Source organism: Pinus tabuliformis, chromosome 1_2 (assembly GCF_031772625.1).
Source record: "Pinus tabuliformis cultivar Carrire ecotype Pingquan chromosome 1_2, CPIR1, whole genome shotgun sequence".
Taxonomy (NCBI): Eukaryota; Viridiplantae; Streptophyta; class Pinopsida; order Pinales; family Pinaceae; genus Pinus; species Pinus tabuliformis.
Genome location: NC_142298.1, coordinates 555789041 through 555813906, shown reverse-complemented (window position 1 = coordinate 555813906; position 24866 = coordinate 555789041). Strand labels below are relative to the sequence as shown.

The window sequence follows — 24866 nt, the reverse complement described above, 5'->3', positions numbered from 1 at the left end:
TCTAGTCTCATAATTTGTGTCTATAGCCTTCGTCTAGCCCTGATTCAGTCATTAATTTGGTTTGCATTTGGTTTATTTCCCTTAATATTTTGTTTTATAGGCATCTCAAGTGTCTTTGCGAGAGATAACTTTGTGTTTGTAGAAATGCACTTTCATTGGGAGCCAAACTAAAAACCAACAAGGCCATTAGGCCTAGTGGTTTGACCTCTAACTCTCTTTGCCTCATCATTGTTGCATTCATAATTATGAAGTACATTGTTACAATTGTATGTTTAAGGCCTAAACACACATAAATTAATCCCAACGTACCAATTTTTCACTTAAGGTGATAAATATTTATCTTGTGGTTCTATTGGTTGCATATGACTGTGGTTGAATTTAAAAGTCTAATATAATCACCTACAACTATCATAAGTCACCTACAACAATGCCAAAAATACATGACAATGGCATAATAAGTAAATTGAAATCATATCTCTTCATTGGCATATCATTTGCATTGGTTATGCTTGCATTTTCTTGGCACATCTCGTTATTTTTTAGGACTGTCATAATAATTGGAGGTATGATATATTCATTATAAGGTCTATTTATAAGCTTGAAATTAGTGTTAGAGGAGTTGGTAAGAATCTCATCTCATTGGTGAATCTTTTGCACGGTGGTTTCGCATATTGAGAATTGTTGTGATCATCTTCTTGGCTGCCATCTCTCACATCCATTGCACTTTGCATATATTTGCATCTAATTGCATTTTTTGTCTAAATATAATTAAAAAATATAAGTGATCTCATTTTTCGTTGTCAGTAAGACTCAGTTGTAGGCCCCACTTCCTTAACTAGAGCTACAAGGTTAGGTCATTTCATAGTGTCACTTTGCTTCACATTTACCCCGAGGGCTTGTAAAATAAGGTAAATATGGGGAGGGGTGTTACAAAATATTTTGGTTTTGTAGGTGCCTGATATTTTTTTAAGGCCTCTAAGGCCTAACCGCAACCCTATTCCCTTCAAGCAGGTGAGCCACAACCCTTCCCCCCCCTAGACATCATCCCTAGAGGGCCTTTCCCTTGAACGACAGTCCTATTAGGGCCTTTTTTACCCTTACTGCAGGCCTACGACCTCTTCCCTAGCCTTGTCATGGCCTCATTAAATCTCCTATCCCTCTCAACCCCCCTTTTTTGGCCTTATTTCCTTATCCAGAGTCTTATATGGCCTTCTAAACCCTCAATTGGCATCTCCCAACCCTATCATTCACCCTAGAGGCTTGCTGTCCCTAACCGTTACCATTTTCATTGGCTTCTAGCCTTAACATTGCCCTCCCTAGGTCTCCCTTCCTCCATCTTTTGCCTTCTAGTCTCATCGTTTGTCTCTTTATCCTTCCTCTAGCCCTCATTCAGTCATTAATTTGGTTTGAATTTGGTTTATTTCCCTTAATATTTTATTTTGTAGGCATCTCAAGTGTCTTTGCGAGAGATAACTTTGTGTTAGCAAAAATGCACTCTCATTGGGAGCCAAACTAAAAACCAACAAGGTCTTTAGGCCTAGTGGTTTGACCTCTAACTCTCTTTGCCTCATCATTTTTGCATTCATAATTATGAAGTACATTGTTACAATGGCATCTTCAAGGCCTAAACACACATAAATTAATCCCAACGTACCAATTTTTCACTTAAGGTGATAAATATTTATCTTGCGGTTCTATTGGTTGCATATAAGTAAAATTTGGATGACTGTGGTTGAAATTAAAAGTTTAATATAATCACCTACAACCATCATAAGTCACCTACAACAATGACAAAAATACATGACAATTGCATAATAAGTAAATTGAAATCATCTCTCTTCATTGACATATCATTTGCATTGGTTATGCTTGCATTTGCTTGGCACATCTTGTTATTTTTAGGAATGTCATAATAATTGGAGGTATGATATATTCATTATAAGGTCTGATTATAAGCTTGACATTGGCGTTAAAGGAGTTGGCAAGCATTTCATCTCATTGGTGAATCTTTTGCATGGTGGTTTCGCATATTGAGAACTGTTGTGATCATCTTCTTGGCTGCCATCTCTCACATCCATTGCACTTTGCATATATTTGCATCTCATTGCATTTGTCGTCTAAATATAATTAAAAATCATAAGTGCTCTCATTTTTCGTTGTCAGTAAGTCTCAGTTGTAGGCCCCACTTCCTTAACTGGAGCTACGAGGTCAGGTCATTTTATAGTGGCACCTTGCTTCACATTTACCCAGAGAGCTTCTGAAATAAGGTAAATGTGGGGAGGGGCTTTACAAAATATTTTGGTTTTGTAGGTGTTTGATTTTTTTTTAAGGCCTCTGAGGCCTAACCGCAGCCCTATTCCCTTCAACCAGGTGAGCCACAACCCTTTCCCCCCTAGACGTCAGCCCTAGAGGGCCATTCCCTTGAACAACAATCCTATTAGGGCCTTTTCTACCCTTGCTATAGGCCTAAGGCCTCTTTCCTAGCCTTGTCGTGGCCTCATTAAATATCCTATCCCTCTCAACCCCCCTTCTTTGGCCTTATTTCCTTATCCAGAGTCTTATGTTGGCCTTCTAAACCCTCAATTGGCCTCTCCCAGCCCTGTCATTCGACCTAGAGGTTTTCTCTCCCTAACCGTTACCATTTTCATTTGCTTCTAGCCTTAACATTGCCCTTCCTAGGTCTCCCATCCTCCATCTTTTGCCTTCTAGCCTCATCATTTTTCTCTTTAGCCTTTCTTTGGCTCTCATTCAATCATTAATTTGGTTTGCATTTGGTTTATTTCCCTTAATATTTTGTTTTGCAGGCATCTCAAGTGTCTTTGCAAGAGATAACTTTGTGATTGCAGAAATGCACTCTCATTGGGAGCCAAACTAAAAACCAACAAGGCCATTAGGCCTAGTGGTTTTACCTCTAACTCTCTTTTCCTCATCATTGTTGCATTCATAATTATGAAGTACATTGTTACAATGGTATGTTCAAGGTCGAAACACACATAGATTAATCCCAACGTACCAATTTTTCACTTAAGGTGATAAATATTTATCTTGTGGTTCTATTGGTTGCATATAAGTAAAATTTGGATGACTGTGGTTAAATTTAAAAGTCTAATATAATCACCTACAACCATCATAAGTCACCTACAACAATGACAAAAATACATGACAATGGCATAATAAGTAAATTGAAATCATCTCTCTTCATTTGCATATCATTTGCATTGGTTATGCTTGCATTTTCTTGGCACATCTTATTATTTTTTAGGACTGTCATAATAATTGGAGGTATGATATATTCATTATAAGGTCTATTTATAAGCTTGACATTGGTGTTAAAGGAGTTGGCAAGAATCTCATCTCATTGGTGAATATTTTGCATGGTGGTTTCGCATATTGAGAACTATTGTGATCATCTTCTTGGTTGCCATCTCTCACATCCATTGCACTTTGCATATATTTGCATCTCATTGCATTTGTCGTCCAAATATAATTAAAAAATATAAGTGCTCTCATTTTTCCTAATAAGAAGACAAGAAGATATATGCTCTAAATTTTAAATTGGCATTCTTGATTCAATTGGCTTTTCTAGCATAAGTGAGCTTGTTGTTGTCACAAGTCTCTTGCTCTCTTAATTGTCATTAACATGTAAAGAGTAATATTGTTGATGAAAGTTACGCTCTCTTTCTCTTATTGACATTGAAAGGCATTGATACATTGGTTGTCTGAAAGATAACCAACGTCTATTGTGACATTGGTTTCTAAAGGATTTTTTCACTTGTCATTGTTATCATTGCTAGAAGAATTAGTTATTGGGTAAGTGGTTACATTGTTTCTCAAAGTACTAACATTGTGTTTTGCAAGTGAGCATCATATCTCAATTCACAACCTTGCAAAATCAACTCACTTTTTAAAGCACTTGTCTAATCACCATATTCTGATAAGAGTAATTTTGGTATTCAAGTAATTGTAATTGTGTAGAAATATTATCATTATCTAATTGGCACTTTAACATTGATAAGAAGAACAATGCATTTGTGTACTTTACATTTCATTCTCCATTGTGATATTGTCAATCTTAATTTTATTTTATCTCTTCTTGTCATCAGATAATCCAATTGGCTTATTGAGCGCTTCTTTGGTGAATATTTTCCTTGTAAATTGATAATTACTTTTCTTTTATGCTCTAAATCGAATATCATTATTTGGGTAATTCAAAGTACTTAAAAAATTTAATGATCTCACCTAAGGCTCATCACTCATTTTTCATTTTGCATTTTAGGACTAGCCTTGCATTAGTTAACTTACCTCCAAGCATAAGCTTGGTTGAAAGACTCTAGGAGCATCTTTCTCACCTAACTTAAGAAATATAGACCCTCTCTTCTGGTTAACATAGTGACCTTGTAGTCGTCAGACCCATTGTCTCTGCATTGCTGGAGGCATCATGTGGTTAGAATTCTAGGTGTTAGCACTCCACAATTTCCTTTGGCTATAGGAAGGAAATCCAAAGGTAACCAAAAACCACTTGCGAAATTGGAAAGTAGCCCTTCCAACGCCAGAGAGGGTTCTGTTGAAAATGGAAACAAGAAATGCTAAAAATAGCATTGCTATAAATAGTAGTTCGGGTACCAGTGTTGGACATAGCAACAAGGAATGAAAAATGGAAATGCTAAAAATAACATTGCTATAAATAGAATTTTGGGATACCTTCCAATTTTAGTTAGTCCCTGAACTAAAATTGAGAAGTAAAATTCGAATTTGATCTTAGCAACTGTTTGTAAAATAATTAATTAACTCACCATGAGTTAATTAGTTGTAGAAAATCAAACATGAAGTCTATGTGGGGACATGCAACAGTTTCTTCATTAATTGAGGAATTTATCCATCAGTTAAAGAGATAAGGATGAGTTGTAATATTGAGTTGTAATTAGTTGGCTCAGTTAACTGAGTCAAGTCCAGTTAGATTAATTCAAACAGTTTGTTGAATTAATGTGAATATTGAGTTGTAATTAGTTGGCTCAGTTAACTGAGTCAAGTCCAGTTAGATTAATTCAAACAGTTTGTTGAATTAATGTGAATTCAGTTAGTTAATGCATGCATGCATGTAATTGCTGCACTTTAGATAACTGAATATTCTCTCATAAATAACTCATGCATGTCAGTTCTGACAGAGACCCAGTTGAGATCAAAGAAGGGACTGTGTACTATCAGTTAGATGGATTTTTCCTATAAAGGAAACTCATCTATGCAGAAGGATTTATCTCCTTAAGGTTTGTGCAGTTATTTCAGAGGTCAGACTGTTTGTAAAATAATTAATTAATTCACCATGAGTTAATTAGTTGTAGAAAATCAAACATGAAGTCTATGTGGGGACATGCAACAATTTCTCCATTAATTGAGGAATTTATCCATCAGTTAAAGAGATAAGGATGAGTTGTAATATTGAGTTATAATTAGTTGGCTCAGTTAACTGAGTCAATCTAGTTAGATTAATTCAAATAGTTTTTTGAATTAATGTGAGTTTAGTTAGTTAATGCATGTATGCATGTAACTACTGCACTTCAGATAACTGAATTTTCTCTCATAAATAACTCATGCATGTTAGTTCTGACAGAGACCCTGCTGAGATCAGAGGAGGGACAGTGTACTATCAGTTAGATGGATTTTTCCTATAAAGGAAACTCATCTATGCAGAAGGATTTATCTCTTTCAGGATTGCGCAACTACTACTAGGCCAAGTGAGCAGTGTGAGGTGGGAATTCACATGTGTGGAAGCACTGAACCCCAAGGAAAACTGTGCAAGGAAATATGAGGCTTGGAGGGCAGAGGAGAAGGATTGTGAGAAGCCTTTGACTATCTATGAGCAGCAGAGGGATTATACTGAGAACTAGTTAGCTTCCAAGCTAAGGCTTTGTGTGATTCTGTGACTAATTTCCACTTGTATGATAATACAGAGTTGGGGTTTTAGGCTGAGGCTTTCCCTGGTTTATTTCTTCTGTGTTATGTGTGATTGATTTCTCATTCTCAGTTATATGTGTTCTCTTGATCTTGCTCAATTCGATTAAGCTTCCGCAAAGTGTTGTAGAAGTAGATCTTGTATTGTGTTTTAGTATATTGCATAATCTGTTGATCTACAGTGGCAATTTCTACATGGTATTAGATCTAGCTTATTTGTAGAAAAAATCTACATGGTATCGGAGCAAAGGTGATCAGAGCTGTGAACAGTATACGAAGAAGAGAAATCGAAGTAAAAAAAAAACTGGGCCGCGAGTTTGCAGAGCAGATCTGAAATTTTTTGTGCAAAATTTTCAAAAACACATAGCAGATCTAGATTCCTTGTGAAAAAATACCCAAATTCAAAAAAAAAAATCGGCTGAATCGGAGTTCAGATGAAGGAGATATCGCTGATTTAAAATCATCTCCCTTTCCAAAAAATTTTGTGATAGCAGGAAATATGAAACAGATTGGTGTGCTAGCCAAGAACTTGTATGCTCTTGAGGTTCAAGATGCATGCAAAGCCTTGAAGAGCAAGGCAACTGATGGAGACTTGGTGGTTGAGAGGGAGAGTACATTACCTCTCAACATGCAGTGCCAGAAGAAGTCTCAGACAATTGTGGAGGAGCCACAATTGGTGAAGCAACTTCAGGGGGTTGTGGAGCAGCCACAACTGGAGAAGCCGAGAGGAGACCGAGTGGAGGCATCCACTCATGCCGAGACCTCCAGTAGGGGGAAATTTTGAGCCAAGTGGGTAGAGGGATCACATGCAGCCATACCTCCAAGTAGGTGGTGCGGTGATGTGGAGTGACAGTCTTGAAAAGACTGGAATAGGGGCAAGATCATTGAGGTACCCAACCTCTTTGATTAGACCTTGCTACGGGAGCCCCGACGAGGAGTAGCCGGACTGGCTGAGTGGGTAGAGAGAGATGTGGATGGAGTGGAAGAGAGAGTTACAGTGCAGGAATCCCAAGACAGTGCAGAGCTAACAGGCTGCAACAATGCGAGAGGCACATGAGTGTTGCACTAGTGCAGAATGGCACAGAGAGGTGTGCAACGGTGCGAGATGCATAGAGTGTTGCAGCAACTCAGAGGTCAGAGAGGGAGCACTTGTCAACGGCAGATGGAGCTTCAGCATCAGGGGATGTTTCTAGCCCAACAGGGAGGTTAGTTGGGAGATTTTTTGTTTCTAGAGTTGCTAGAGCAATAAAACTTGGGAGAAGTGTTGCATGTAGAACATTCCAAAGGTTCAGGATTGGGTTCGAGTTGAATGCCTTTCTTGTTGAGAGGGAGTGTTGAAAATGGAAAAAAAAAATGCTAAAAATAGCATTTCCATAAATAGCAGTTCGGGTACCAATGTTGGACATAGCAACAAGGAATGAAAAATGGAAATGCTAAAAATAACATTGCTATAAATAGCATTTCGAGATACCTTCCAATTTTAGTTAGTCCCTGAACTAAAATTGAGAAGTAAAATTCAAATTTGATTTTAGCAACTGTTTGTAAAATAATTAATTAATTCACTATGAGTTAATTAGTTGTAGAAAATCAAACATGAAGTCTATGTGGGGACATGCAACAATTTTTCCATTAATTGAGGAATTTATCCATCAGTTAAAGAGATAAGGATGAGTTGTAATTAGTTGGCTCAATTAACTGAGTCAAGTTCAGTTAGATTAATTCAAACAATTTGTTAAATTAATGTGAGTTCAGTTAGTTAATGTATGCATGCATGTAACTGCTGCACTTCAGATAACTGAATATTCTCTCATAAATAACTCATGCATGTTAGTTCTGACAAAGACCCAGTTGTGATCAAGAGAGGGACAATGTACTATCAATTAGATGGATTTTTCCTATAAAAGAAACTCATCTATGCAGAAGGATTTATCTCCTTCAAGATTGCGCAGTTACTACTGGGCCAAGTGAGCAGTGTGAGGTGGGAATTCACATGTGTGGAAGCACTGGACCCCAAGGAAAACTGCGCAAGGAAATATGAGGCTTGGAGGGCAGAGGAGAAGGTTTGTGAGAAGCCTTTGACTATCTATGAGCAACAGAGGGATTATACTGAGAGCTGGTTGGCTTCCAAGCTAAGGCTTTGTGTAATTCTGTGACTATTTTCCACTTGTATGATAATACAGAGTTGGGGTTTTAGGCTGAGGCTTTCCCTGGGTTATTTCTTTTGTGTTATGTGTGATTGATTTCTCATTCTCAGTTATATGTGTTCTCTTGATCTTGCTCAATTCGATTAAGCTTCCGCAAAGTGTTGTAGAAGTAGATCTTGTATTGTGTTTTAGTATATTTCATAATCTGTTGATCTACAGTGGAAATTTCTACAGGTTCTCTCTTTCAATTCAATCACTAAAGATTGGTTTCAATGAAGAACAATGGCTAGATCTTTTGAAAATAACAAAGTTTATAGGTGTGGTGGTAGGGTAGAGAGAAATCCATTGGGCATGGAGTTGGTAAAAATTGAGATCAATGACGTGGTTGATGTTGGACCACTAATTTGTCATTATTATTATCACTTTTTAACGCCTATTTCATCCATTTCTACCCTTCTTTAGCACGTCATTATTATAATTTATCATATAATTCCATTTTATAATTATTTATGCTCTTATGGATAAATATTATTTCTTCTCCTTTATTTTTAATAAATTGATGATTATTATGCATGATTTTACCAATGATGGTTTATTAATGAATTTTTTGTAACATCGCTCACAGTTTCAGCCTCCAAGATCTTTTCTAGATTGCAAATTTGATCTCCAACTCATAATTAAATATTCAAACTCAGAAATTCGATGGAATAAAAAATGACAATTTTTCATTGGACGTTTCGAACAAATGAAGGAGAATATAGGGAATCTGAAACATGGGTTTTGTCTAGAACGGACTGAATTAGTTTTATGGGGAGCAATTTTCCAAAATTTGGTTTGTATTAAGAGAAACAGAAGGTTCTTCGAAGACGATTTTCTCAGATTTGCTGTTGCGACTGTTTTCCAAATTCTTCCAATTGCAATACCAAATTCGACTTGTTCCTGTTGAATGTTGATGGAAAGATCTTTCAGATATGATCTTGCTGATCAATTTGTTTTTTACAATCCAAATTTGTAATGGAAATCAGTTTGTAATCAACTTTGTTGTAACTTCCCTTTGCTCTCTGTGTATTTAAATGAAAACAGAGATCAAAGAGGGAGAGGATAACTGAGAGAATTGAATGAAGGAGGATAATTGAGGGGATAATGGGAAGGATAATTAGCAGATAGGAGATGGACAATTCTTAGATAGGACGTAGGAGAAGAATTAAGAGAGGAGAGATGGGAGATGAATAATTGTTGAATTTGAGGAAAAGCTAAGAGCTTCATTATGCTGTAATTATTTCTCTCATATATTTTAATAAAGGAAGCTATCCACTGAGTTCTACATCTGTTATTTGTAATCTGATTTGAGTTATTTCTCAAGGCGGAACTGAGTCTTGGGCAGTTGGGCCCACTACCTTGGATGAGGTGCTGCCTTGAACATGTAAATTAGTGTAGTTATGTGTTTGTTTATTTCAATTTCCATTGTCATCCCTTAAAGTAGATTTCCTTTCTTTTAACTAATTTGTTGTTTGCTACCTTGAACATCTACAATAGTTTAGTTGTGTGCTTGTTTCTTCAAATTTCAATCGTTGTTCTTAAAGTAAATTTCCATTTTAATCAAGTAATTTGTTAAGTTTCCGCATTTTCTAGATTTGGTATTTCCTGCAACTTCTAGATTTCATTTAATTTGTTTCTCTAGATTGGCATTTGAATTTTGTTGAGTGCAATAGATTAAATTTCCAATTCAGTAATGTGTGGTTTAATTTAGCAATTATTCAAGTTGTGTGATTATCATAATTGTTTTTCTTGTCATTTACTTTCTTCTTTTTAATTTTCGTTTTATTATTCAAGTCTTACATTTTATTTCTTATTGAATGAGCTTGATAGTATAGAACACAATCATATAGAACCAATGTTAGTTGTTGGTATTGTTATGCATATATTTTGCCGATTGCCTTGAAATAAAAATACACTCCTCGGGTTGATAATTAATGTCTAGGTGATTAGTTGTTTTATTTATTTATTAAGCAATTAATTTTACCCAACAGTGGATGCTCGGTGAATTGGGAAAAGCTGTTCAGAGGAAAGATAGAAACACTTCCTTATGCCAATTAATAGTTTCATATTTGAGAATAATAAAGAAAATAAATAACCATCTAAAGGCATGGAACAATGGATGAATCTTAAAATGATTATGGAAGAAAAGACATATAGAATGTTTAAATGACTGCAACAAAGCACCATTAACTAGATGAATTCTGAAACAAGTTTTTCATTTAAACATCATAGGAAGAAATATAACACACACAAAATAGGAAACACTCACATAAGAGAGCTGAATCACATGAATCTCTGAAAATATTTAACTAGGTACTTCTGATCCACCAATTTCATTAAAACTCAGAAAAAATTACAAAATGCACAATGTTCTTTCCTCTCCAATCTAACCAACCAACCCATTTTTCATGTCTTTACATCATTAAATACAAATAGGAATTTGAATTACCACTCTAGGTGGTCGAATTCACTTCATAAAAGTTGAATGGTCTAGATGCAATGCATCTTCACTTGCTATGTAGGAAAAAACAAGGAACTGCTATATCATGACTAATGCAATTTAGAAACATCAACTCAAACAATGCATCTTTGTTTAACAACTCAAACTACATGATTTTAACTTATCAACACTTATCCAACAACTGAAATGACTTCTAGAAGCTCCAAATTTCGAAAACTTCGAAAATAGAGTTGATTGATATGCTTGTGCAACAGATGGCACCGGATTTCTTAAAAAATTGGGTTCAACTACGTGCTCATATATCTTGAATCCAGAAAGATGTTGAAAAATTGAGAGATTTTTTTGTAAATGAGATTGTCCTTGAGATAAACCTCTCTTAGTTTCCAAAAATTCCTTTCCAACTTCTCACAATCGACACCCAAACATCATAACTAAAACAGGAAATGCCAAAACTTGAAAAATAGGCTGGAAAGATGCATTTGACTCTTCCATTATATGACACTTGTGAAGAAACTGAATGAGATTTTTTTTATTTGGCCCATGCTTGGAAAAAACCTTTCATTTTTCTAAAATTCATATCCATTTGGTCTAAAACAGATTTTTAAAATGATGATAAAAACAATCAATTTCACAACAAATTCATAGCAGAGTGTGGCAAACCTCCTGGATGAATAGTAAGAGGAAAACACACTTTGATTCCAATATTATAGGAACCTAACACCAAGGAAGGTATTGTTAATATAGCCTTTGCTATATTTTCGACTTCTCTCCACAACCTACACTAGAGACTAATTTCAAAACATCTGAGAGAAAGGACTCATATAGGTAGACATTTAACTTAAAATTAACCAAGACTTTGCACTTCACATAGATATAGGTGTGACATTTCATATAGGTTAGTGTGCATCCTAGGAAGCAACTATTCATTAGGTAACTTGGTAACCCATTTATATTAAGCAATTAATTTAGACTCCATAAGGCATTGGCCTCTCAAATAATATAATCAAACCATGTCATTAATTAAAATTGTGAATCATCATTAACTAGGTTGCTAGGCCATTCAGTTGTGTCTCCCGAACTAGTCAGTTTCTGACAAGTCTTTTATCCACATATTTCATAAGGAATACCCCCCATACATTGCTATTGGGAGACAACTAGAGCAGAGATGGCAGGGATCATAGTAAGAACCCCTGCCCTGAGTCGTTGTTGCATTCACTTGTACAATTTGGGCGACAACAGGTCCATTGGGATAAATGGATAGTGACAGGGCAGCCATGAGAAAGGTAAAGTAAATCAGCTTTAGGTAATAGTTGTCTTGGCCAATTTGGGAATTGTTGTTCTCAATGTTGTGCATGTGTTGCACGTATAAATGAATTTATCTTAACTTTCACCTTATGAACACTGGGAATTGTGTTGTGATCATGATTATGCTAATGTTTATATATATATATTGTCTAATATGGTCATTAGGGATAATTCTGTGGAAGAATGATTGTTTTATGCAGGTGAATGGCATGAAAATGTTGTTGGTTTATGAGAAATCAAGTGGGAATGTAGCCTTGAAAGGTCTATGAGGTTAGTACCATATGGATATGATTTTGATATTATGTGCTTATAACTATGCCTATGTTTATGTTATGGCAGGCAATGTTGAAGGATACATCAACAAAATGAAAGTAATGTGATATGCGACGTGTTGGAATAAGCATGGATAGTGGAAAGAACCACAAACTCAGGATTTGGGTTGTGGCTACACGCAATAAGGTGTGGGAAAGACACTAGAGGAAAGATTTCCTAGTAGATACGTTGTGGTCTCTAGATGTGTAGTACTATTGTTGTGTACTTGTGGTACTATTGTGTATTGTGTAGTTGTTTAATTGTGACATGTGTATTTGTTGTGTTGGACTATGTGTATGTATATGTGTTATGTTGTACATTGTGTATGTGTTGTGAAGGGGATTGGTTCTTGGGTTCCCTAGAGGCTGTGTGTTGGAACACTATAAGTCTATAACAACTTGGGTTCCTTGTAGGCTGTGGGTTGGAGCCCTATAACAACTTCAGTTCCCTGGAGGCTGTGGGTTGAGATAGTAGTCCTAGGAGCCCTGGAAAACTTGGGAAGAGACCAATATTGAGTTGTTGATATTGAGGGGAGAGGTAATATAGTCTCTGGATGCTCTTGATTGCTGATATTAAGGGAGGAGGAGGTATAGTCTCTGGATTCCCTTGTCGCTTTGAATGAGGAGAGAATACAAGGAACAGGGTGATTTCCAGGTTTAGAAACTGATTCAATGTGTGTATGAAAAAGACAAAGAAAAAAGGCAGAAGCAAAGAACAATTTAAAGATAAGTATCTATATTTTATTTCAGTTTAATTATGCACATAGTTTAAGATTATGATTTATGATGGTTGAGTTTTGAACTAATCGGATGTGATATGTTTATATATGATGATTTTATCAAGGAGCTAATTTGACTTGTCATGACATGAATTAAACATAATTGCAAGTGTGCCTTATTGATGAGCTATCGACGATGTATGATTTGAATTTATTACAATTCCTTTTGATTCTAATAGAAATTATGTTCTTGGTACAGGAAAGCATGGAAATTCCTACCCTGGGTGGTTGGAACTAACTGCAAGAGTATTAGCAGTAACAAAAAAAGGAATTGGAACTTGCAATAGTATGTTGGTAAATCATTTCAGGAGCAAGGTCATTGTGGGAAACTGGTACCCAATAGTTTCCATTGATTTCCATAAGCATGCTATGACTGATATGATGGTTTTGAGGTAGGGATATGCCTTGGTTTTTGGACCTTTTGATGTGAGGAAACCTTGCCAAGGGATGGATCGTCCGAAGTATTGTGAACCATAGAAGGGGATGCTAGGGAACTTGGAAGGTGAGTGACTACATAAAAGGGGGTGATCAGATTTCCTGAGGGACTAGGAAGTAGAGAAGGGAAGGTCGGAGAATACCTTTGTTTTGGCCAATAGCATTGTTGATTGGAATTAGAGGCACATTGGGAGTGTGCCCGGGAATAATAAGCCGATAAGTGTTCACTAAGAGAACAAGTAGCTCAAGGATTGTTGCGCTAGACATTGTAGGCATACCTTGATTTTGGAAATGGATTCTAGACTTTTTGGGAAGGAGGTGAATCTCGGTACTACTTTTCAGGGTGGAGGTGTGAGCCTTTAGATTCTCTTATTGCAGATGTTGCATTGTATCATTTTATTTGTTGGTTGAAGTAAATGTGCATAGGTATGTATGTATACATCATTGTAAATACCGTATCAAATTGTTTTATAAAGCTCCATAAGAGGTATGATTGTCATGTTTTCAACATTTGTCATTGTAAATACTGCATTGAGCCATGTTTATAAAGCTCCATAAAAAGTATGTTTTGTTGGTCATAAGTGTCATAGAACATGAATGATGGTGTTCCCACAATGGGGAGGGGTTTGTAACAACCCCGAGTTGATTTTCCATGTAAATAAAATAAGACTAAGGTCATGGGACACGTATTCCAAGCTAAATGGAGGGGAAAATATCACATTGGGGGTCACTGTGGTTAATTAATGGCTATGGAAATTGGCAAAGGAAAGGCAATAAATGAAAATTTAATATGAGAAATAAAGGAAAATAGGAGAAAAGGGAGATGAAGAGACACAAATATGCATGCAAGGGAAATTAGAGAGAAATTAGAGGAAAATGAAAGAAAAAGGAAAAAGGAAAGGAAGAGACTAGAATTCAATGATAAAATTGCATTGGAGAATCAATTCACAACTTTTGGTTCAACTTTTGTCAGTTCTAGCTTTGATCACTTTTAGAAATAGAGCTCTAAGAGAAGAGAGAGGAAACACTTGGACAATAAAGCAAGCAAAGGAAAAAAAGGGAACGTAAGGAAAATATTGGAACAACAACTACAACAGGTGCGCATTGAAGGTAATATGTTGCACGTGTGATTTCATTGCTGAGATTCAAATGCATGGTGCATGCATTTGGTTGTTTGGTTCATTTGCTATCATTAGCATGGGATTTTCCTATATTGATAGTGGTTTCAACCTTGCCTTGCCATTTCTTCGATAACCATGGTGTTGTGGGTGGCTTGTTTTGGTTTTAAGCTTTAGATGGCCGATAGACTTTGGATCCTAGTGAGGTAGTATCGAGAAATTTCCAAGGGTCAGGGGAGGAGATGGGATTTCTCTTGGAACTCTTCATGGATGGGTGGAGATAAGAAAATTCCTATGGGTATGGTGAAGAAAGTTGTAGGCATCCAAGGTTGTCTGGTGTTAGTGATTTTTAGACCGGTTAGGTGAAATCACCATGGTTGAGGTGGTTTGGCCTATAGAAGCTTTGGTGGTTTTATTTTGGTTTAACCCATATGATCCCACATTCATGCTTGGAATATGGCATGGGGGTTATTGGCTGAAAGAGAGATTTGATTCAACCCAATCAATGGTTGGATAGTACGTGGAAGTCCTTGACTTGTTTAGATTTATGCATATGTTATTATGTGTTATTTCTTATTAATATCTATGAGCACATGTATTGGTTATTGTGTTCATTTCATGGTTGGTTTTTCACAGTTCTATCCTGGTTAAATGCTAGTTACAAGCATGGTATATTTATCATAATGTGATGTGCTCTTGTTATGGATCTATTCTATGGTTTGACAAGCTCTTGGTTATATATTTGATTGCATGAGCTAATATGTGTTTGATGCAGCTAGAAAGAGAGGGTAGCAAGCCTTCTTGATGGTTCTTTGATGGAATTGATAATACAATGAACAAATATACATTCATGACCTGTATGTGTTATTTGATAATTTTGAGTAGGAATGGAGTCATTAAGTTGGCCTGGAACTGGTCCTAAAAATCCACATCAGGGTTTCTAGCTACACCCTCTGAACTAGGAAATTTCGGCTGCAACCACACTGAGGAAGGCATGTGTGTGCAGGTGGAGCCTTATAGCCACTCTCACAGCTTGGAATGCATGCGGATGGGTTGTGATCTCAGTTAAAAATAAGTTCCAACTCAAGGTCTGATCACCAGGGGTTGTGTTCTGACACCTAGGTGATATGGTGTCCCTGAGAGGTTTCAGTAAGTTTTTGGTTAGTAGACCCCACTTCCATAACTGGAACTTGGATGTTGGGTCACGTCATAGTAACTCTCAGCTCATGTTTACTTGGAGAGCTTGTAAAAGCGAGTAAATGTGGGATGGGGTGGTTACAGACATTATGGAAGACCAAATAATTTACCTTTAAATGCTCTTTCGTGAAGTGATAAGTTAGTATTATGTGAAAAAGGTGAAACAACATCAAAAAATTTCTTTAGATTTGAGATTTTCAAACAATCCTTAAATTGATGATGAAAGGTTGAATGGAAATCTAATGGATCTATTAGAAGCTTCTCCGATGGGTTAGATGGCTGGGTAGATTGTAAGGTTACTCTTTCAAGTGCCAAACTTTGTTGAGAGTATGTGTCAGGAGCTAAAATAAGTTCGAATGCCATAAGCATCAACTGTAAATAAAAAAAATGAATTGCTTGATGCTCATAATTTAGGCTTTGAAGTTTATTTTCATTAACTATTGCACTTGATAAGAGCTCAAGGGTTGACTGTTCAAAATGCCAACATAAAATGTTAAAAAATTTAAATATAAAATTTACATAAAAATCTAAAACAAACCAAAATAAATGAATAAAGGATAATATAATTACATCACTTAAATTAGCGTTACAAGATGGATTAATAGGGAACTCTGGGACTGACGATTATTTGCAATGTTAGAATTGCCACTAAAAGGGAGTTCCAACAAGATTTCATCAAACAATTTTCCAAGGGAGTATTAGAATGTGTTTCGTTAGAAACTAGAAAATCAAGCTGATCAAAATATTCAAAGTTAGATTTGTGCTCAAACAAAGACATTAAAGGTGTGAGAATTTGTTAGATTAAAGTTTGCTTTTGAACATGATTCACTTTGTAAAGGATGAGAATCTATACCATAAAAATAGGGATATTCTTCAATATAACTTATCTTCCCTGAAAATCACATGATTGATTTAAATCAACAACAACATTAGAATGATAAGAGAGAGATTCATAAATAACATTGGTGGGCAAAGAATCATCATCCAAACAGTTAAATTCACAATGCAAAACTAGTTGAAGGAAATATTTCAATAGAAAGATTGGTGGAATAATTTCCAAATGCATTCAGATTTGAAAAAAGTTCGAGATACAAAAAGTAATGATTTTCATAATATAATGAATTAGATGTTTGTTGAAAATTTTCATCATCATGATTTTCAGCATGATTGATAAAATTAGTGTTTGGACTTAATGTAAAAATTCCAGTTATGGAAGTAGAAACTAGTTCTGAATTTACTTCTAAAGAAGAAAGATTAAAATGTTCATTTGTTTTTGTTTTTCAAGTTGCCCGTGTTCTTCTAGGATTGACTTGTGGCTTGAGAAACCGTGACCCAGGGGCATCTAAGCCGTCAAAGTCACCTGGGGATCGCACCCGACCTGGACCACACCAACACTAAGTTAACTGGATTCTAGCGTGTCTCCTCCCCCTTGCATGGGCACAACATCCTCTATGCGGTTTGATCCTGGGTCGACCTGCTAACGAGGCCCATCCTCAACTGGTTGTGCTAGTGGAACTTGAAAAGATTAACATGTTCATTATATTCTTGATTTATTTTCATTGAACCTTCACATTGGGAAATATTTCAGTTTCATTTTCAGATTTCATATTTATATTTGTACAATCCATTTGCAGAATATGAATGTGTGTAAAACAACCTCCTAAATTCTATGAATGTGATCTATCTTGAAGTTCATTATGGGCTCAATAAACTCATATTCAGATTCAAGATTAATTAATGAATTTGAGACATCTTGTTCGTCATCATTTGATTTAATATGTTCATAATTAGAAGGAACAAGAGATTCAGTAAAATAGTCAATCAAATATCCTTTTGGAGGTAAGTCACTGAGATGGAATCTATAGCAAAATGACATAAACCTAGTGTAAAATTCCTCAAGAGATTCATTTGCATGCATTGAAAAATTTTCAATTTCTAAACAGAAATCATCATAATTCTAATTTTGATGGGCTGATAGAAAAACCTTAATAAAATGGTTCTATGAATGTATTAACTTAGCTGGAAGTGTTTTGAATCATTTGTGAATCTGTCCTTGAAATGTGAGAGTAAACAACATGCAAATTTCATTGTCATTAGTAATATTGAAAGATTCACATTTATCCACAAATCGACAAAGATGATCTAAAGTAGAATTTTTTCTCTCATCGTCATAATTCATATAAGAAAAGGATTCAAGCTGCCTCTTGGGTATGCCTCTGGTAAGTCTACGTGAGCCAAAAGCATGACCCAAAGTAGGAATGTACAAAGGAGCCATGAATAGTTAAACAATTTTTAAACCAAGAATCCACACAGACAATGTATCTGTGGCCCTCCTCCTAGTGCCAAAAATGTTGATGGCCAAAAATGGTCGAAATCAACATTAGGGAGACCACTCGGTGAGAGCTGCAAATTATACTTTTTTATTTTTGGGATGGTGGTTCCAACATTTTCTATTGGATCCAATTACCCCTTACGCTCCCTGTTGACTGGGTGATGTTTCCAATTACTTATCAATAGAAGAGTAATTTGGACTTACCCTCTTGCTACATGCTTGTAAGAAAGCAATCCTTTAAGCTGACACAAGGGCTCAACCACACCATAATTGAGGTTGCTCTTGCATAAGGAGACTTCTAAGAATGCAATGGATTAATTATAAATGCAAATCTATTATAGGATGCAAGCAAACAAAAGATAAATCCTAAATCTATCTAGATTGAGAAGATATTGATTTGGCACCAACTAAGAGCAGGACAGTAAAGCTTGGACAAACTTGAAGTTGGAATAAAAAAGAGAATCTAACAGGCTAAAGAAATAGTGCCACTTATTCATACAAATATACACATACAACCATCTAATAAGTAGTTATCAGATATCTATTGCACACACATCCAAACTCAAATAAATGAATTCAAATTTAGTGACATGACTGCATTAAGGAAACAGTTCTCATAAAATAATCATGATTAAAACAAAGACAAACTTGTCATTAATCTGCTAAATAGTTAATATCAATAAAAATGTTCATCTATTCAAATTCATTTCTCAACTTGATATCAATTAGATCCAACAAGAAATTATAACTTTTCATTGATTAAAGAAGCATATAATTAGATTGAACTTACAATAGTGCAAAATCCATCAACTAAACACTTATTTGGAGCAATAATTGAACAAATCAAATTAAAAGAAGGCTACCAATCATCCTTTAATCTTGACGATAACGTACAAAAGTTGCAGATCTCATCAAAGCTCTTTGAGTACATGAAATTCTCAGAAAATTTCATGATAGCATGAATTTTTCAAAGCTGTAATACATCTCTTTAAATCTGGCCCAAAATATATCGAATTCTCTACAAAATTCAATCCCCTACAACAATGCAAAAAACTCTCTTTTTGCAGAGAATTGGAACCCTACAACCCTTCTACAAACTCCTATTTATAATTTACAACAAATTCTCAAAAAGGGAGAGCTATTGAAAATGAGATTTGATCTTTGATTTTGGCGTTGTTAATCTTCCTTTTCCTTCACTGTTGTTACAATCTAATTGCTCTAAATCCTTTGTCCCATTTCTCCAATCAACTCTGTTAAAAAACAATCAAAATTGAAATTCAAACTAATAAAAATTGCACATCAAAATGAAAATACCAAAGTGTGAAAATAAATTCACAATTAAAATTTAGTTAAATAAATTAAGTAATAAGAAATTCACGCTTCCCATTGATCTCTGTCAAAACTTCTTTGGCCCAAGAATACAATCTTTGAAACAATTTGCAATAGCAAGACCTTTGGCAAATCAAAATGCTTCAAAACAAATTCTAATTTTTTGTTGCAATTTCGTAACCCTTGCTTCTGCTGAAATTTTGACATAGTTAATGATCAAATCTGGTCATGTAACCACTCCCAAAATCTTCTCCATAATTTTAGATTTCAAACAAGTCATCCTAAATCTCATTTAGTTGAGTAAAATTTGAATTATGCTATGTCAAAGTTTGCATTTCAAAATTTACAACTTATTAGAAATTACATCGCGCTGGGAAATTATATATTAAAGTTAAATGTTAATAATTTTAAAAATGTTAAAAATATAAAAATAATAAAAAATTAAATTACAGATTAAATAAAATAAAAAAATAAAATATTACAACAAATAAGAGAAGGGTTAAGTTTATGGAAGAGGAAGAAGAAAAGGAGAAGCCCTCTTCAACACTCTCCTCTCCATTACATAATACAAGCCCTTCTATAAAAATAATGTTCCCATTTTTAAATATGAGTTGAACTTCTCGATAGCTCCTTCCTCGGCCTGGATGAGATACAAAAGATGCCCATTCAAAACTTATCGGGAGCTATGGGAACTGGGGAAAGAATAAATGGAAGTCTCTTAAGATGATTGAGGTTCGCCGGATGATATGGAATGGGGTCTCAAAAAAAATCTCGTAAGAAACTTTCAGGGAGCTTCGTAAAGTTTCTTACAGTGTTATTTCTTTGGGGGAAACCCGAAGGCTCTTTTAAATCTACTTATTATGTTATTTTAAAATTATTATTTTTATTAAATAATATAATTATTTAATTATTAATTAATTTATTTATTATATTTGTTGAAGTCAAAGAATATTGTAATTATTTGAGTCACAATGTTTTAACTTTTAATCAATTAATAAATTTTTAAAAACTATTTCCAAAGTTTATTAAAGTTTTGGTAAAATTAAATATTAAACTTATTTTTTTTGAAAATGAAAATTATTTTTTGAATTTTTAAAATTTGAATTTATAGTTTTTGATTCAGATGACTAATTTTATGTGGTTTAAAATCAAAATTTCAGAATCAAAAATTGTTAAAAACAAAAAAACCTTTAATCACAAAGTATCGTTATAAATTAATGATGTAGTCTAATTTATAGATGAAATGACATTTTTTCTAGTTAATTTTAATCAAATTCCCACATGGATTTTTAAAAGCTTGAGTTTAAATTGTTTAATCTACATAATTCGAGTGCCTAATGGGTTTTTGAAGTGCTGAATCCATTTATGCATTCAAAAATGTATTTTGAACAACAAAAAACCCTGAAATTGTATTATTGGATTTTGGTGAATTCCAACGAAAAAGATTATTTGGTCTATAAGTTAGACTACGTCTAAATTAATTATCGAAAAAAAATCATTAAATGAAATTTCCATAATTAATATTTTCTTTTTGGGATTTTACTAACCATGAAAATTCACTAGCATAAAAAACAAAAACAGCAACGTTGCATATCACTGATTTTTTCTTGCTGATTTTCTTCATATTTTTCCCTTGTTGATTTTTATTATTGAATGGACTTGATTCAATCATTTTCCTCAATAAACTTTAACTATATTATATATTTTCACAATTCAAATTTAAATCGCAATGCAATATAAAAAATATAATTTAAGTCAACACTATAATAAACAAGAGCTACATAGTAGCTCGTATCTGTTGCTTAGCTTAAATATAGCTTAATTAAAATAGAAAATAATAAAGACAACTATTTCATCACAAAAAAATACAACTAATAAAATATTGTATTGTTGAATGCCACCACCAAATATTTAGAAATATGATTAACTAATATTGTTTATATTAACGTATATACACTTTAATATATATGTTTATTTTTTTTAATATATATTTATGTATTTTATTTTTTATTAATATATATAATTTTTTATAATTAAATTTATTAAAATATGTTTCTAATACGATAATAAGTCATTTTAAATTGAAAATATGGAGAAAAAGCTATAATTCATGGAAAAAAAAACTATAAGTCATGAAATTGGAAATAATAGAAAAAAGGAAAAAAAGAAGAAGCTATAATCCATGAAAATGAAAATAATTAAAAAAAAAAAAACAAGCAAACAAAAAGTTAAATAAAAAAGAAATAAAACTAAAAACAAAAAAATAGTAACTAATAGAAATGGCAGTTACTAAACTACCAATAATAAGACCTCAACCAATCACCTTAGAAATAAATAAATTTAAATAATAACAAAAAATAAATTTCCAATCTTAAACTATGGATAAGTGGCATAAATTTTTGGTGAAAGGCAAACTAATAGATAGTTAAAGGCAAAACTGAATGCGTCATACCATGCCTGCGGTAGGTGTAATAAGTTTTTCTCTTTTGTCTTCACAATATATTTTTTTATAAGTCAATATTCTATTAATGACCGAAAAAGAAGTACATGGAGTCCGTCCCAAAATAGGTGGTCTGACCCCGACCGATTTGTTGACCAAAAAGTTCACCAGATGACAAAAATACAAAAACATAGCTAAGGACATCCTCCATAAGCGATTGGGTCAGAGGCACCAAAACACAGCTAAAAAGCAAAAAACACCAGAAATCATACTAGTCGTTTGATGTGATGGATGCATGGTTGACTGGGGCTGTTCCAAGAGGCGGAGGAGGGCGAAAGTCACACTGAACATGTCCTTCATAGTGCACCATCCATGTCTCCATCATTTCTACTTTCTCCGTGAGTTGGTTTTTCCCCTACCAGACTACAACCAATATTTTCCGAAGTTGACTTTGAAAGTAATGCAGCCGCTCCAAAGAGGCGATTTGCACCACATGCTCCTCGCATTGAACTCATTCTGCAACATCAACCTTGTTGTTAAGTTTAGGTATGTTCTATGCTAGAGCAATTTATTTAATTTTCACAGTTAGCAATCACATCAGCATTAAGATAAACTGCAGATAGAACATAAATATAAATCGCAGAAGACAAGCCAAGGCAAGAGGACACAAGATATGGCGCGAGCCAGGGACAAACCCCACAATGTGTGGGGAAACCCTTTGATCAAATCTTCTTTTATCTTCAAAGTTCAGCAGAGAAAGAGAGAGAGAGTACATCAACAGAAGTCAACACATTGACTTATCTAGATCTAGCATAGATCATTTCATAAAATGATGAGATCAGTTGAAGACATTCTGCTTCAACTGATTCTCAAGGTGACTCCTTCACCTATCATTGTGCTGCATCTCATCCATTTGCTGCACCTAACTGTGTAGCACCATCATGATGCTGCCCGTTGCATCATTCATCACAATTGTACCATTCTCATGATTATATTTACTATGATGTTGTTCATGCTCCATGCATCATTGTTCTACCCATACACATGATCTAATTCATTATGATGCACATGATATATGCATTATGCTGCTTCATACTACCCATATGCATCATACTTCTCATACTGCCCATGCATCATTATATCATAGCTGCATCCTTATGATAATACGTCCTTCTGCCTGCATAGATATTTATTGCCATAACCTGCATATACCTTGTCATGTATATATGAGCATAGTTTAGAAGATATGAGCATACAGCGTATAACTTGTATCACCCCAGCGTATATATGTATATTGCTGTCTTGTGATCATATGTACAGTCTTTATTACAGCCTTTATTACCTTGACTGCGTTCATATGTACAGTCTTCAATACATGATTGCATTCCATATATGTATGTGACTGCGTTCACATGTATACTGCCTAGCGTATATACAGGACTGTCCAACGAATGTATATAACCATAACTGCAATGTATGACTGTGCGTTCTTTGTATGGACCTGTGCGTACCCAGAATGGACTGCGTATGACTGTGTTCTACAACGTATATATATATATATATATATATATATATATATATATATATATATATATGCTATGACATATGAGCCACGTGGCATATTAACCTGCGTTCCAATATATATTACATTGACTGCGTTTCCATTTATATATTGCGTTGACAGTCTTTATGCTTCATGACCAGCGTATTAATCTTTATGCCCTGCGTAACCCTTGACTGCATATAACCATGAACAGCGTATAATGATTCTCGTTGACTGTGTTTTGTATTTCATTCCTTACTGCGGCTAGGGTTTGACAGCGTTTGGGCCTCCATCTTGAGCGTATATGACTGTGTGTAAGCATTCAGGAAGCCTCCTTGACTTGCGTAGATGAGGGCTGTTGATTTACTGCGTTCATTACTTATGTGTTGCCTTAACTGCGTTCAATGCTTACATGCTGCCTTGACTGCGTTCAATACGCTGTGATCCTTACCTTGCTGCAACTAGGCTCCACTATAGCGTATAAGCTAGGGCATGTATTGATTGCGTGAATATCTCCCATGACTCCATGAAACCAACGTATAATATTCACAACATATCCACCATGAACAATGTGTATTATGAGTAGCGTATATCTTATAAGACTGTGTTGAATTAATCTAGGCCAGCGTACTCTTTTTGTGACTCTCCTTCCAAAAACCCAAGATGTGGAGAGGAGATCACATGAAGAATGAGTGTGCCAATTGACATCAAAACTCTTCTATTTATACTAAAGTGAGGATGATGAATAGACACGTCGGTTGCACTTCTAGAGCCTACATAAGAGCTGGTCGGCTTGATAATAATTACATAAACAAAATAAATTCATATCTCCATAAATACTTATCGGAATCAGATGATCTTTGGATCAATCCTACACCTCTCGACGAGAGGGATCCAATAAAAATATCAGCTGCCATAAATAAGCCGACCCACATGGAGCTTGGCCCTAGTTTCCAATTTAACACTTATCCATCAAACTGGCAATGAGAGCGTAACATTTCTCTAGGTAGCAGTGCTGGAGACCCTGCCCCTCCTGAGCCTCGAGTGCTGTTGGCCCACACTTAGCCCTGCCGCCACGGGTATCGTCGCCCCTACGAGTTTGCATATGGCCGTGCGACCCTTCACCTCTGCTCCACCCCTACTTGCCACCTTTGCGGCCTCCTCTCACACCTACATTGCCTTTCCGTGCACGCCCAACTATTTTTCCACCTCGACAGGGCGTCACTGTGACCAGAGCTTGGTCTATCACCCCTTCAGAAGCAAGGGCAATAGGGGAGGAAGAGTAGCCCCTTCGCGCTGACAGTTTCATAGCTTCCCACGATAGAGGCACGCCTTGAACATGCACCAAACACCAGACTTTCCACCCGAAAGAACACTCCCCGCAGACAGAAGACCCGAGCAGCACCACCCAGAATAACACGAATTCACCAAGATGGCTCCTTCTACCCATGAAGGACCACCCCCACCAGATAATCCTGACACCT

The 24866-nt window shown here is 35.2% G+C and overlaps 1 pseudogene; it reads right to left on the bottom strand.

Annotated features, from left to right (window-relative positions):
- The window catches only part of LOC149206809 (protein NODULATION SIGNALING PATHWAY 1-like), a 41934-nt pseudogene extending 17447 nt beyond the window's left edge, over positions 1-24487 (bottom strand).
- Between the last annotated feature and the right edge of the window lie 379 nt (positions 24488-24866).